We start from the raw sequence: 13,699 nt of genomic DNA, 5'->3' as shown, positions 1-13,699 counted from the left end.
AGAGAAGTGCTCAATTGTCAGATGATCTCCACTCAGTAGTGACTTGGATCAAATAGCAGATGCAGTGACTATATAGACCATGCACTCCCAAAATATAATACTGAAAATGCAAACTCTTCTGTGTGTAATGAGTTTATCTACTTTTCTCAGTAGTGTTTCTTTCATATCCCATGGGAGATCAGAGAAATGAGTTAATTCAAGATTCAGTAGATGAAATACTGACAAGAAGATATCACCAAGTGGCAGAAGACTCAACATCATGGTAATGTTAGGATCTGCCAGTAGAAAACAGCAGTAATAGAAACTGTCCAGTTCAAGAAATAAGCCTTCTGGATGAAGTTAGCAGAGGTTTCTACATATTTTTTTAAATGATACTAATAAGGCAAGAAGGTAGCAGTTGTAGCACTCTCTGAAGTAAATGTCTGGGTATAGGACGGGCTTGGTGAAGCTATGGAAAATAACATTTAGATAGTTACAAAGAGGTTCTGGAAAGCTATACAGTGACTGAGCAATGGCTGATGAGTTGATGCCCAAGACATTGTCAGCAAGTGTGGAGAGATGCTGACCTCAGCTAGGAACATTGCTGGAAGGAACACTTGGAGGAACCCATGAATCTGATGGACATGTCAACCTTTGATAAGGCAATGTGAAAAACAACTGGCATGTCTGGATCCACTTATGTAGACTAAGTCTCTATGCTGATTAAATAGCTTCATAGTGACAAGAAATTAGGAGTGGATAAGATCCATCCACAAATGTGAAAACTGCTAGATGGGGTTATTTCTGTGGTACTGAGGGATAAAGCCTTGACTGTGGCCCTGCCAACCCTGGTTCAAGTAGCAGTTCAGGCCACTGATAGAGAGGCAGAGTTGGGAGGATGCTTGTAGATAAGCTCCCTAAGGGGGCCATGGTCCAAAGTGGGGATTGGCCCTCAGACATAAACAATGAGTTTGGTGGGTGGAGAAATGCAAGTGGATAGGTCATAAAAAATGAATTCCCCTAGATGGAAGCACAGACAAACTGAACCCCCAGGACATGTACAAGATCTATGACCAGTCCCATCAAAAATGGAGTAAGTCCAGGATGGTTGAAGAGTAGCTGGTAGACTTGGCATGGACATTGGGTACTGCGGGGCCAGGCCAAAAATAATGAGGTCAGAGAGGACCAAAATTAAAAAAAAGTGGGTGGCATTGTGTTATCATGGTTAACATGACCCTTTTCAGTCTAAAAACTAACAACAATAACAGAATAAACATAGCAACCTGTTCAATGCTTTTTAGGAGTTTCCATAAACAAAAATCAAAAACCTAAACAACTCATCATTGAAGTAGTAGAACAACTTGATATCTTGTACAGAGCCAAGCCATTCCACATGTGTAATGCAAAAAAAAAAAAAAAAAAAAAAAAAAAAGAACAAGTAGTATAGCATCGACTCTCCTACTGCCAGCACTACTACATGCTGAGCCTGTATTTTCAACCTGTAAACTGCTGGAATGAAACACCTGAACTGTTCAATAGCAAAATTGCAAGTTTTTTTCTACCAATATGCCCCATATAACTCACTCAGGCAGCTAAACATATCTGAACTACCTCACTGCTTAACTGCCTCACAATGAATCACCTCATCTATAAACTCCAAAACTGCCCTAGTCTAAATCATCTCTTACAACTTTACCAGTCAAACCACCACTATTGATCAGTTGAGAAATAGTGGCCAGTAGTAACTAAATCTAAAAACTCCTCAGGAAATGCTCTCTACATTTCGCATATCTCTAAAATCTGGAGACATATCCCCCTAACACTCAGGAAAATTGAACAGCCTGAAACCTTCAAAACAAAACAAAAACCATTTACCTCCTGCCCTCATAGGTTCATAGGTAGGTTCATAGGTAGGTACTAGGCTATCTGCCCAAGGTCATTTATATGCCTAACCAGAATGTGTTTGCTTTCGCCTCCCTTTTAGCTTAGTTTCCTGGGCCTCTGTCCAGCAGGGCCACTGATGTGATCCCAGGTGTATATTTACGATTTCCCATCCACTCATCAAGATTTCTCTTGAACAGAGTCAGTGAGGGGATTTGCCTAACATAGATTGGGATTCTATTCCAGAGTGAGGGAAGTCTCTGGGACAGGGATCTATCCCTCCAGCATGTCCTATTTATTGTTGTGCTGAGGTTTAAATCCCTAGAGCTTGTGGCGCTAAGAGATTTGGTTTTCCTTAGGTGGAGCATGTCCATTAATTCAAGGTTTCACATGGTCTTGTACGTAAGGCAGAGGTCTCCTCTGAGGAGGTGGTAAGTAACCGAGTAAAGATGGAGTTTCTTTAGCCGGGCTGCATAGGGCATTTGTTTGAGGCCCATGATCCTCTTGGTGAGGTACTTTTGCGGTCTTTCCAGCTGTTGCAGGTGTTGAGTAAGGTATATCCCAAATGGGGCATTGTAGTCTATTATGGGCCTGATGAGCGATGATTAGAGGGGCGCAATAACCTCTCTTGATCTAGATGCGAACCCTTTTGTGATTAGGTGGGCTACTTAGAAGAATTTTCTAACCACTTTGGCAATGTGGTTATCAAAGGAGAGGTTGCTATCTACTTGGGCCCGCAAGTCCCTAATTACATCTTCCGTACTTAGTGGATTACCTTCTATGTGATAGTTTGTGGGCACTTTATTTTTCCCAAAGGGGATGACTATGCACTTTTTGGAATTTAGCTTAAGGCCATGATTCTGACACCAGGTATTTGTCTCCATGAGACCCTTCTGGAGAATGTCTCTGTCAGCCGGGGAATCAATTATGGCCCCTCAGTTTGCAATTATCTGCAAACTTGGTCAGCCATAGTCCTCCCATGCTTGCCTGTACCTCAGAGAAGTATATACCAAACAGGAGGGGTCCCAGGACTGAGCCCTGAGGGACTCCACTTGCAACCGGTTTAGAGTCGGACATAGCACCTGCAACTCTGACCATGTGAGTTCTATCCATGAGCCAGTTTGCAACCCATCTTGTGACATAGGGGTTAATGTTCAAACTGGTGAGCTTTTATATAATGCCAAAGTGGGGAATAGTGTCAAAAGACTTTGTGAGGTCCAGGTAGGCTGTGAGGACTACCTTTCCCTCATCTATGGCCTTGGTAACTGTTTCAAAGAAATCAACCAGGTTTAGGAGGCATGATTTGCCTTTAACAAAGCCGAATTGGGTAGGGTCCAGTGTCTGGAGGTTCCCAATGTCTTTGTTAATGAGTTCCATGATGATGTGCTCCATGGCTTTGCAGACCAAGCTAGTCAGGCTTATAGGGCAATAGTTCCCGGGATCCGTTGTTGCACCACCTTTGTGGAGCGGGATAACTGTTGCTGTATGCCATTCTTTGGGTACATAGCCTGTGGTGAGGCTGAGCTTGAACAGTGAGTTTAGGCGAGGGGTCAGTTCATTTTGGAGCTCATGTAGGACGCAGCCTGGGATGCCATCTGGTCTCATTGATGCTGTGCTCTTGGCTTTGGAAAGGGCTGTTTTCACCTGAGTGGCTGTGATGTCTGGGGCTCTACAATCTTCTGGAATGGACATGGGCCCTTTATAGGGTGAGGGGGGTAAAGTTTGCACTGAACCTATCAGCCAGGAAGTTGGCAATGCCTGTTGGTTCAGTGTATTTTTTGTCGTTTTACACTAGCTCAGAGTAGATCTAAGAGCTGCCACTTAGATTCTTGACATAGCTAAAGAAGGCTTTGTGATTATCTTTAGCATCTTTGCCAATTTTTCTTTCAAAGTTGGCCTTGGATGATTTTATGAGGGATCGTAGTTTCTTGCTGGTAATGATTAGGGATGCCTTCCCTTTTTGGGATTTTGCTCTATCATGTATCATGGCATTGCTTTTGCTCAAACTCTGACTAAGTCACTTCCTTAAACCCAGAAAGGGTGGGAGGTTGGCATAATGGGTAAGGTGTTTGCCTTACAGACACAAGGTACAGGGTTTGATACTCACAGGGGGTAATTGGCTAGTCTTTAAAATGGTCCACAAGGGCAGTTAGCCTAGTACTAACCTATGAACCTAGCCTAGTACTAACCTATGAACCCCTGTTATACCTACCTAACATCCTATTTAATACATTCCATACTGTCTGTCCTCAGTTATTGTTACCTATTTTTCAAATATTTATCTTCCCATTAAAATTCGGTCACCACAGTAATCTCATAATGCTTCCACACCTCCCCATAAACCTAAATGTTAACCTTGTTACCTCAAGACTGACCATATGTCACCCACCTGCAAACTATGCCATCCTATACTTAAATAAGATAGAATGTATATCGATCATACCTTTGCACAGAAGAGAATAACCAACATAAATTCCTGCCTGTATATATTTGCTGTACATATTATTTATATGCATTTAAACATATGTATATAAACAAATAATATATACATTGCAGTCTCTGTGCAAAATAAGTATGTCTGCATTATAATCTCTGTATTAAACTATATACTTTTTATAAAATGTTACTGAAACAGTACAGAACTCTACCTTGTCTTTACATCTAAGAAATAAAAAATGTAATCTTAACTTTTATGATATGGAGCTTTTCTCCATGGGACTCTATTGAAAATTGAAAAATTTCTGCCCAGTAGACTATCACAATTAAAAAATGCAAGGCATATACACACATACATCCATACATACATTCAATACAAACATTCCATTGTTGCATGGGAGATAGGGGAAGAAGCCCATTTCAGTCACAAATTGGGTGTCAGTCCTCTTTTTCAAAAATATATCAGGTGGGTGTGCGGCAGTTATACAAGCATCACCATCACACTCCTTAGCCTCAATGCCAAGGGACTAGAAAGCAGACCCTGTGCAATAGTAAGCTTCTGACTCAGGAACAGCTGTATATTTCACCACAGTCATGGACTAAACCTTATTTATTTGCTCTTATGCATATAATGCAACATTTTTAATGATGTTTGCCTTCTGCAATGTCTAGAACCTTTCAGTGACCCACAATAGACAGGCTGGGTGTATCACAGACATCAGCATCCAGGATCATACATCGGTTCCTCAATGCTCTGCTATAGCATGCCATTGACTATATATATTTCTCCAATAGTCCAGCCACCTGCTGTGGTTGTAGGTAGATGTAGACATGCACAATATGCCCTCGACCTGGCCAAGAGGCAACAGGTAGCACACTTGCTTACCACCTTAGGGGTACACCTTTCTTCCTATGCACACGCATAGAGTAAAATTGATGCCAGGCAATGCTCACAGCCTTTACTTCACCATGTAATGACTGTGTACTGCTATCATCAGAGAGAGTTAGCTCTGGATAGCAACAGTTGTAACTGAAGGACAGTCAATGAAAGTGCGGCACCTCTACTAGAAAAATAAATGTTTAAGAACATGAATGAATGGCATATATCTGCATAAGTGGTACGTATAAAGGTAGCTAAGTAGAATGTGTGTGAGTTGTCCAGCAATGCCATCAATATCTGACATGACTGGCATCTGTAATATATGCTTATGCAATTTAACAAATAACCTGCCTATGCAAATGAAATGCCACTATAGAGAAAGCAGTCCAAAATGTGTACTTATCCCTGCATTCTCACAAGTGGAGCAATAATCATGATTAAAAACAGTGACCTCCCCTTCAAGTTCCCTAGTTGCACAGTTACCTTTCGGTGTAGAATCAGCCCTCTGAGCACTCTGAAAAGGCAAATGAGATGTGCATGCATTAGAATTGCTGAATACCAAACTTCTGAATTTGTGAAACAGATGTAAATATAGTGTAGCCTCTAAACCATTGTTAGGTGCTAATGGCTTGCAACTGTGAATGATTACACTGAGTGAAGGAAAACATAGTAATACACAGACACCCATCAGTGAAGTGAGTGTGTCAGTGACGATACACTTACAAAAAGTGGAAGTAACTGCAGTGAGATTTAAAAAAAATCTCACGTTTATTTTCTTGGCATAATAGGACAGTTTCCTGCCTTTGCTGAAAACTGTTATTCAGTTGCCATGTATTTGTGCCTTACCTTGAAAGAAAAATGAGAAAATATGCATTAGAGATTACATGTCTAATAGTAAAGCAGAAATATGGGAATTATTTCCAGAATACAAAGAGAAGGTAGAGCTGCAATTTTGCAAACATATTCATAAATATTGTGTGATCACTCATTCCACTAAATAAGCTGCTGTGGTGCAGCGGTAGCATTGTTGCCTCACAGCAAGAAGTTCTCCCGTTCGATTCTCGGCTGGAGCGCCTTCTGTGTGGAATCTGCATGTCCTCCCTGCGGTCGAGTGGCATTCGAAAGACATGGGTAGAATGGGTGTGCCTTTGTTGAAGGTTGGTGTTGAGCTGGCACCTCGGCACTGTAAAAATCTACTGCCAATCATTAGTGGACCGAAGTTCCGCTGTGGCGACCCCTAACCGGGAAAAGCCGAAAGAAGAACAACTCATTCCACTAAATACATTATCTATACATTTGCAAGCAACTGAAAATATGCACCTCTATGAACTGCTTAAGTCTGGATATGAAATATGAATTTCTTGTATGCACATGATTTGATGGGTATTGCAAAGCTGTGTCAGTGGAAAAGAGAAATAACCCACTGCAACTGTGTTGTGTAAGTGCAATAGTCTGATGGTTCAAATATAGAGCTAAGTGTTAACCTTTGTCCCCCCCCCCTATTTTTTTTTTGCCTTTACCACGTATACAGCAAGTATCATAGTGCAAACATAGTTCATGCCTTAAAGAAAAAGTGAAAAATGTAATTTCAGTTGCCTTATAAAGCACAGACACACTTAGCAGCATTGTGTGGGGTCAGCAGCATGGATAGTAATGACTGCATAAATTCCATCTGTTACCCAACTGCCTCTGTGGCACAAGCTGTAAATATGTTGAGCTAAAAAAGAGAGTCAATTGGTAAGTTGGGGTTGGAGTCCCATACTAGCTATTTATACTGAGGAAGGGTCATAATGAGTATTTACACAAGTAATATATGTTCGCTATTCCTTTTACATTTGTGCATTGCCTACCTATGGAAAGACAGGGTTAATGTGCTTCACCTTCCTTCAAGCAAACAGGCTCAGAGGTAATGTGTATTCTGGACACTGAGTGCTTAAAATATACCTGCTCCCTAGCTTTCCCTGTGGCACCATGTCTTAAGTGCAGTGAGTTTGTGTTATGAACACAGATGAGCCAGGATTCAAATCCTGCTCATTGCAAGAATGTCCCACTGGGATTCTTCACAAAACTTTGTTTATAAAGGTAATATTACATGCCAGAAGCTACGTATAGCAGGCTGATTGACAGAAAGTTATTATAACTGCTTGTAGATACATACTTTTGTAGGTATCATATGGCTTATGTGTGTGAGTGGTTTAGCATGGCAATAATGATTATGTAATAAAAAATGCAGTTGCATATCTCTGATGGGCACAGTGGTTTACTGACAATCATCTACACCCCTCCCATAATTCAAGTATAACTGTAAAACAAAATGTATTGTAAGGTATGTATCATATCTCCAGATTGTATTACTATGATATGTTTAATCACCCACATGTTACCATTTGCCACAGTTCTTAAGTAAACATATTGGGCACTGGACAGTTCTATCCATTTCCAGAATATTGACAAACATTAGTCCTGCATCACACCTGTGAATACATAAGCCAGGACTGTTTAATGTCACACACATTCAGGCTTAATTGAAGCATAGCACCATAGGATCATAGGATCATAGGAAGTTAGTTGGCTACTGGCCCTGAAGCCCTTACATACCTAGCCAAGAATTTAGCCCATGATCCAACAAGTCAGCACCCAGCATCAAATCTATCCCACCATCAAGTCCTATTGACATCACAGACCAGGTTGAGGTTGTGCGTGTGGGTTACTTGAGTGGAGCTTGACCTGTGGATATGCAGCAGTCCCAAAAAGGCAGGGTCTGAGATTGCTTTGTATGACAGACACAGGTCACCTTGGAGGAGTCTGCATGAGACTGAGTAGTAGGAGAGGGCTTTCAGCCTATTTGTGTTGGGTGCATGTTTGAGGCCCTGGATTCTCCTGGTGAGGAACCTCTGTAGTCTCTCCAGCTGCTGCATGTGCTTTGTGAGGTACATGCCAAAAATGGCATTGTACTCAATAATGGGTCTTATAATGGAAGAATACAAGGATGTTATGACCATCTTGTCCCTGGATGGGATATGTTACTAAAGAGGTTGGCCATGTAGAACGTTTTTCATGCAACGAAGGCAATATGGTGGTCAAATGTCAGTTTGCTATCAGCTTGGGTGCCCAATTCCCTCATAATTGATTCTGTGCTTAAGACCCTGTTATTAATGTGATAATTTATGGTGATGTCACTCTCCCCAAAGGGGATGATGATGCATTTTTTGGCATTCAGTTTGAGCCATGTTTCTGGCACCAGTCGTTTGTTTGGGTGAGACCCTCTTGGAGGATGTCCAAATCACTGGGGGAATTGATCACAGTGCACAGCTTAAAGTCATCTGCAAACTTGGTTAGCCATAGCCTTCTGATTTTGGCCTGCACCTCAGATAAGTATATCCTAAATAACAGAGGCTCCAAGACTGATCCCCGAGGTACACTTCTCATTAGGGTCTACTGCTTGAGGTGGTTTCCCCTACTTTTACTAGGTGAGTTCTATCAGTGAATCAGTTTGGTACCCATTAGGTAACATATGGATTGAGGCCTAGTTTAGAGAGTTTATCTATTATACCTGAATGGGGAATAGTATCAAAGGCTTTGGCCAGATTAAGGTAAGAGGTGTGCACTATCTTCCCCTCATTCATAGATTCATAGGTTCATAGGTGTGTACTAGGCTAATGGCCCTGGAGCCTATATAAGCCTAGTCCAAGAAGATTTCCTGGCATCATGCCACCCAAAGTTAGTTCCCAATGCACCTGTCAAGCAAGGCCACTGAAGTGATCCCCGGTGTGAACTTCCTATTGCCCATCCACTCGTCAAGATTTTTCTTAAAGAGGGCCAATGAAGTGCTCTGCTTGACATGAATGGGAAGTTTGTTCCAGAGTATGGGAAGTCTCTGGGTTAGGAACCTGTCCCTCCAATATGTTCTGTTTATTGTGGCAATGAGGTTTAGTTCCATGGAGCATGTGGCATGGAAGATTGGGATTTCTTTAGGTGTAGCATATCTAGCAGCTCTGGGTTAGACATGGCTTTGTAGGTCAAGCAGAGATCGCCTCTAAGTATGCAATATGAGACAGAGTATAGCTGGAGTTTTTTGAGTCTGTCCATATAGGGCATGTGTCTAAGGCCTAACATCCTGGTAGTGAGGTATTTTTGTGGCCTTTCCAGTTGTTGTAGGTGTCTAGTGAGGTACATACCAAATGGGGCATTGTATTCTATAATAGCTCTAATGAGGGATGAGTAGAGAGGGATTATGAGCTCTTTCTTCCTGGATGAGAAACCTGTTGTAATGAGATGTGCCACATAGAAGGACTTTTTGACCACAGTGGCAATGTGGTTATCAAAGGAGAGGTTGCTGTTAACCTGTGTCCCCAGGTCTGTTTAGTGGACTACCGCCTATGTGGTAGTTCTTGGGCACCAAATTTTCCCAAAGGAAATGGCAATGCACTTTTTGGCATTGAGCTTAAGGCCATGGTTCTGGCACAAGTCATTGGTGAGGCCTTTATGTAGAATGTCGACATCTGTTGGAGAATCAGTAATGGCTCCCAGTTTGCAATCATCTGTGAACTTGGTGAGCCAGAGTCCCTTTGTGGTGGCTTGAACTTCAGAGAAGTAGATGCCAAACATGAAAGGACCTAGGACCGATCCCGGTGGAGCACCACTTGTAACTGGTCAGTAGTCAGATTTGGAGTCTGCTACTTTCACAGGGTGGGTTCTATCAGTGAGACAGTTGGCAACTCATCTTATGACATAGAGGTTTATGCCTAGTTTAATGAGTCTATCTATGATTCCTGATTGAGATATGGTGTCAAAGGCCTTGGCAAGATCTAGGTAGGCTGTGAAGTTTTCACTGAACCTGTCTGCCAGCAGGTTGGCTATATCTATGGCATTTGTAGTGTTGTGCTAGTTATTTACAAAAGTAATAAGTTACTATTACTTCTTACTTTTCTAAAAAAGTAATATATTACTACTGCTAGTTACTAACTAAAGTAACATGTTTCTTTTGCATAAGTATAGCACATGCATATAAGTGTATTATTAAGGTTGTATATGCAATGTGATAATGATGATGAATAGCATTTAATAGTTGAAAAACTCCAGCAGATTAGTCTTTTTAGCTGGGCAGCACAGTGGTGCAGCAGTTAGCATTGTCATCCCACAGCAAGAGGTTCTCTGGTTTGATTCTTGGCTAGGGTGCCTTCTGTGGAGAGTCTGTATGTCCTTCCTGTGTTCATGTGGGTTTCCTCCCACATTCCCAAGACATGGTGGGTTAGCATTCTAAATTGGTCCTTGGTGTGCGTGTGTCTTCTGAGGAAGGTTGGGTACTTGACTGGTAACTTGACACTGTAGAACTCTACTGCCACTTGCTCTGCAGACTGATGATCCACTGTGGTGACCCTTTAACAGGCGCAGCTAAAAGAGAAGAAGCAGACTGTTCTCTATACCAAGAGAGCCTCAAATAATTAAACCAAAACATACACTGCCAGCAGCACAAGATCTAAAAAAACCTATCACACTATCACATTTTGTCTATTTTCAGCAACTAAAAATCAAAACCCGAAAATAATTTTAAACAGAACATAACAAAAAATCATCAAGGCAAAAGTTGGTTGATCATAGATCCACCCAAAGAGTCCTGCTTTGTGCAGTGGGTTGGGGCATTGGGTATTAAACCGAAGAGTGGTGAGTTTGATTCTGATTGATGGTGGTATGCAGAACCAATGCTGTTTATTATATGGCAAGGTAAGGATATGATCACTAGCAGGCTAGAATTGTCCCATTGCTAGGGGGTGTTTTAGTGGGATACAGTCCCACAGTACCAGGGCAAGGCCAGAGTCTGGTTGTCATTAGCTTTCATCTCCTTGCAGCATTAAAAAAATGAAGTAAATTTTGCTCCAGACTAATTCTAATGATCTATTATGAATGCTGCATGATGAGTTGTGCCAAGATTATGTTGCAAATTTTTTATCCAAATTGCCCCTTAAAAGTCTTTATTAACTCCTAACATCTGATTACTATCAGTACTATATGGAGCCCTGGAAGTTTTTCATCAGTCTATAGGGGCAATATCGGCCACTGTGAGAAATAATAGTTGTGTTATATCTTACCATAACATAGATGTCCTTCTCTTCCATGTTGCAGTATTCTTTACATATGGGTTGTCTTCCACCCTACAACCAGACGTCTGGGCAGTATACAAAAGCTTCTAGCCACTGCCAGTACATGGGACTTTCACACATATGGTCTGACAACATCAACCATAAAAGGGAAGTCTGCATGTACCATCCTCAGAACAAGGAGGCCCCATGAGAAACATTAGTCTTAAGGAAACAAATAAGTCATCCAAGGAAGGGACAAGATGCAGGGGGAATGCGGAGGGACAGAATACTGCAACATAGAAAAGAAGGACATCTATGGTTATGACAAGATATAACACAACTATTCTATGTCCTTCTATTCAATGTTGCAGTATTCTTTACATAGGGGAAAGTACCAAAGCTTAGTAGGAACCTTGGGAGAAGGAAGGACCAGATTGAAGAAGTTTTTCACAAACCCATGAAGAATGGCTCTAGCAAAGCCTGCCATTGACCTAGAAACAGTGTCTGACTTGTAGTGCTTGGTAAAGGTATGGACAAAAGACCAATTAACAGCCTCCAAAATAGAGTTAGTATCCAAGCTTTTAAAAAAAAGCACCTGAAGAAGCAACAGATCTATCGGAGTGGGCTTCAACAGGAGCAGCCAGACACTTACCATGAAAGAAATAACAAAACTCAAAAGTCTTAGAAATCCAAGAGAGACTGTTTGTTTAGAAACAAGTAAAACCAGAGCTCGGGGATGAAAAGACACAAAATGCTGATCAGATTTCCTGATAGCTTTAGTCTTGGCTAAATAAAACCCAAGTTGCCTATGAACATCCAAAGAATGTAGAATCCTTTCACTGGAGGACTGAGGAGAAGGGCAAAAGGTTGGCAATTGGATAGAATGGTTAAGAGACCTCTCATTTACCACTTTAGGCATATAGGAAGGGTTGGTGTGCAAAGAGACTCTGTCCTTATGAAAAATTAGGAAAGGCAGAGATGCCATCAAAGCTTGAATCTCAGAAACTTTCCTAGCTGAGGTCAAAGCTACCAGAAGCACAGTCTTCCAAGTGCAAAACATTAGAGAAATAGAAGCTGCAGATTCAAAAGGGGCCACAGTTAGCTTCTCTAGGATGTAATTAAGATCTCAAGGTGGTTCTACTGGTTTCCTGGGGGGCTTAATATGTAGGACACCTTTAAGGAAAAGTTTTGTCTCCAATCTGGAAGCCAAAGGAGGTGATAATGGCAGATAAGCAGAAAGAGCAGAACAGTGGGCTTTCACTGAAGAATATTACAAACCACTGTTAAGCAGTTCACACAAGTATGAAAGTATTGTAGGGATGTCCACAGAAAATGGATCTGTACTTCTTGAAAGGCAACAGATAGAAAATATTTTGATTTTCTAGTATTGAGCTTTCTGGCTTCCTGCAAAACCTGGAGCATGTCCTGTGAGAAAAGTTGCCTAAAAGGGATCAAAAGTTGATCACCCACAGGGTCATTTGCAATGTTGAGAGATGTGGATGAAGCAAGGATTCCTTATCCTGTGTGAGGAGGTCTAACCAGGGTGACAACTTGTAGTGATGGCCCCTGGCAAGTTGCAGTAGAAAAAGAAACCTAAAACTGTCTTGGCCAAAAGGGAGTCATCAACAAGATTTTTGGATTGTCCTGTTGAATTTTCAGCAACACTTTCTGAAAGAGAGGGAAGGGAGGGAATGCATAAATAAACATCCCCTTCCATGAGAAGGAAAGGGCATCCATGTTCCAAGCCAGAGGATGTGGGACTCTGGCACAAATAGAGGAAGTTGTCTGTTTTGAGGGGAAGCAAAGAGGTCCAGCTGTGGAGTACCCCACCTGTGAACCAGATTCAGGAACACATCCCTGTGAAGCATCCATTCATTGGAGTGTAACATGAATCTGCTTAACATGTCCACCACAGTGTTCTGGGCTGAGGGTAAATAGACAGCCTGAAGGGTAATGTTACACTGAATTTTAAGTTCTCATGCCCTGAGAGCTAACCTGAAAAGAATGTAAGATTTGGTGCCCTCATGCTTGTTTATGTACCAGAGAACTGTAGTGTTGTCTGTTAAAACTTTCAGAGGACCTGGCAGAAAGAGAATATCAAAAATTTGCAAGGCTAGGATCAGAGCCCACATTTCTCTGATGCTGATGTACTCCCTGTTTTGAGATGATGACCAGAGACCCGGAACCTTATTCGATGCAAATGTTGCACCCCCCCCCCCTCCACCAGCCTGTGTCTGAAGCATCTGTGAAAAGCTGTTGAGAAGGTTGGGGCAAGAGAAGAGGCAGATCTGGATTAAAAGATAGCTTCTAAATCCACCAGGGGAGCTCTGATTTCAGGCAGGAAAGAAGAGCAATGAGAAACTCTAGCGGGTGTGCATGTTGAGACCAAACTGTCTTCATGTACCACTGAAATGTCCTCATGTGAAGCTTTGCAAAGGTCAGC

This window comes from Protopterus annectens, chromosome 1.part1 (assembly GCF_019279795.1).
Source record: "Protopterus annectens isolate FY-2018-M chromosome 1.part1, PAN1.0, whole genome shotgun sequence".
In the NCBI taxonomy this organism is placed as follows: Eukaryota; Metazoa; Chordata; order Ceratodontiformes; family Protopteridae; genus Protopterus; species Protopterus annectens.
This window is presented reverse-complemented; position numbering follows the sequence as displayed.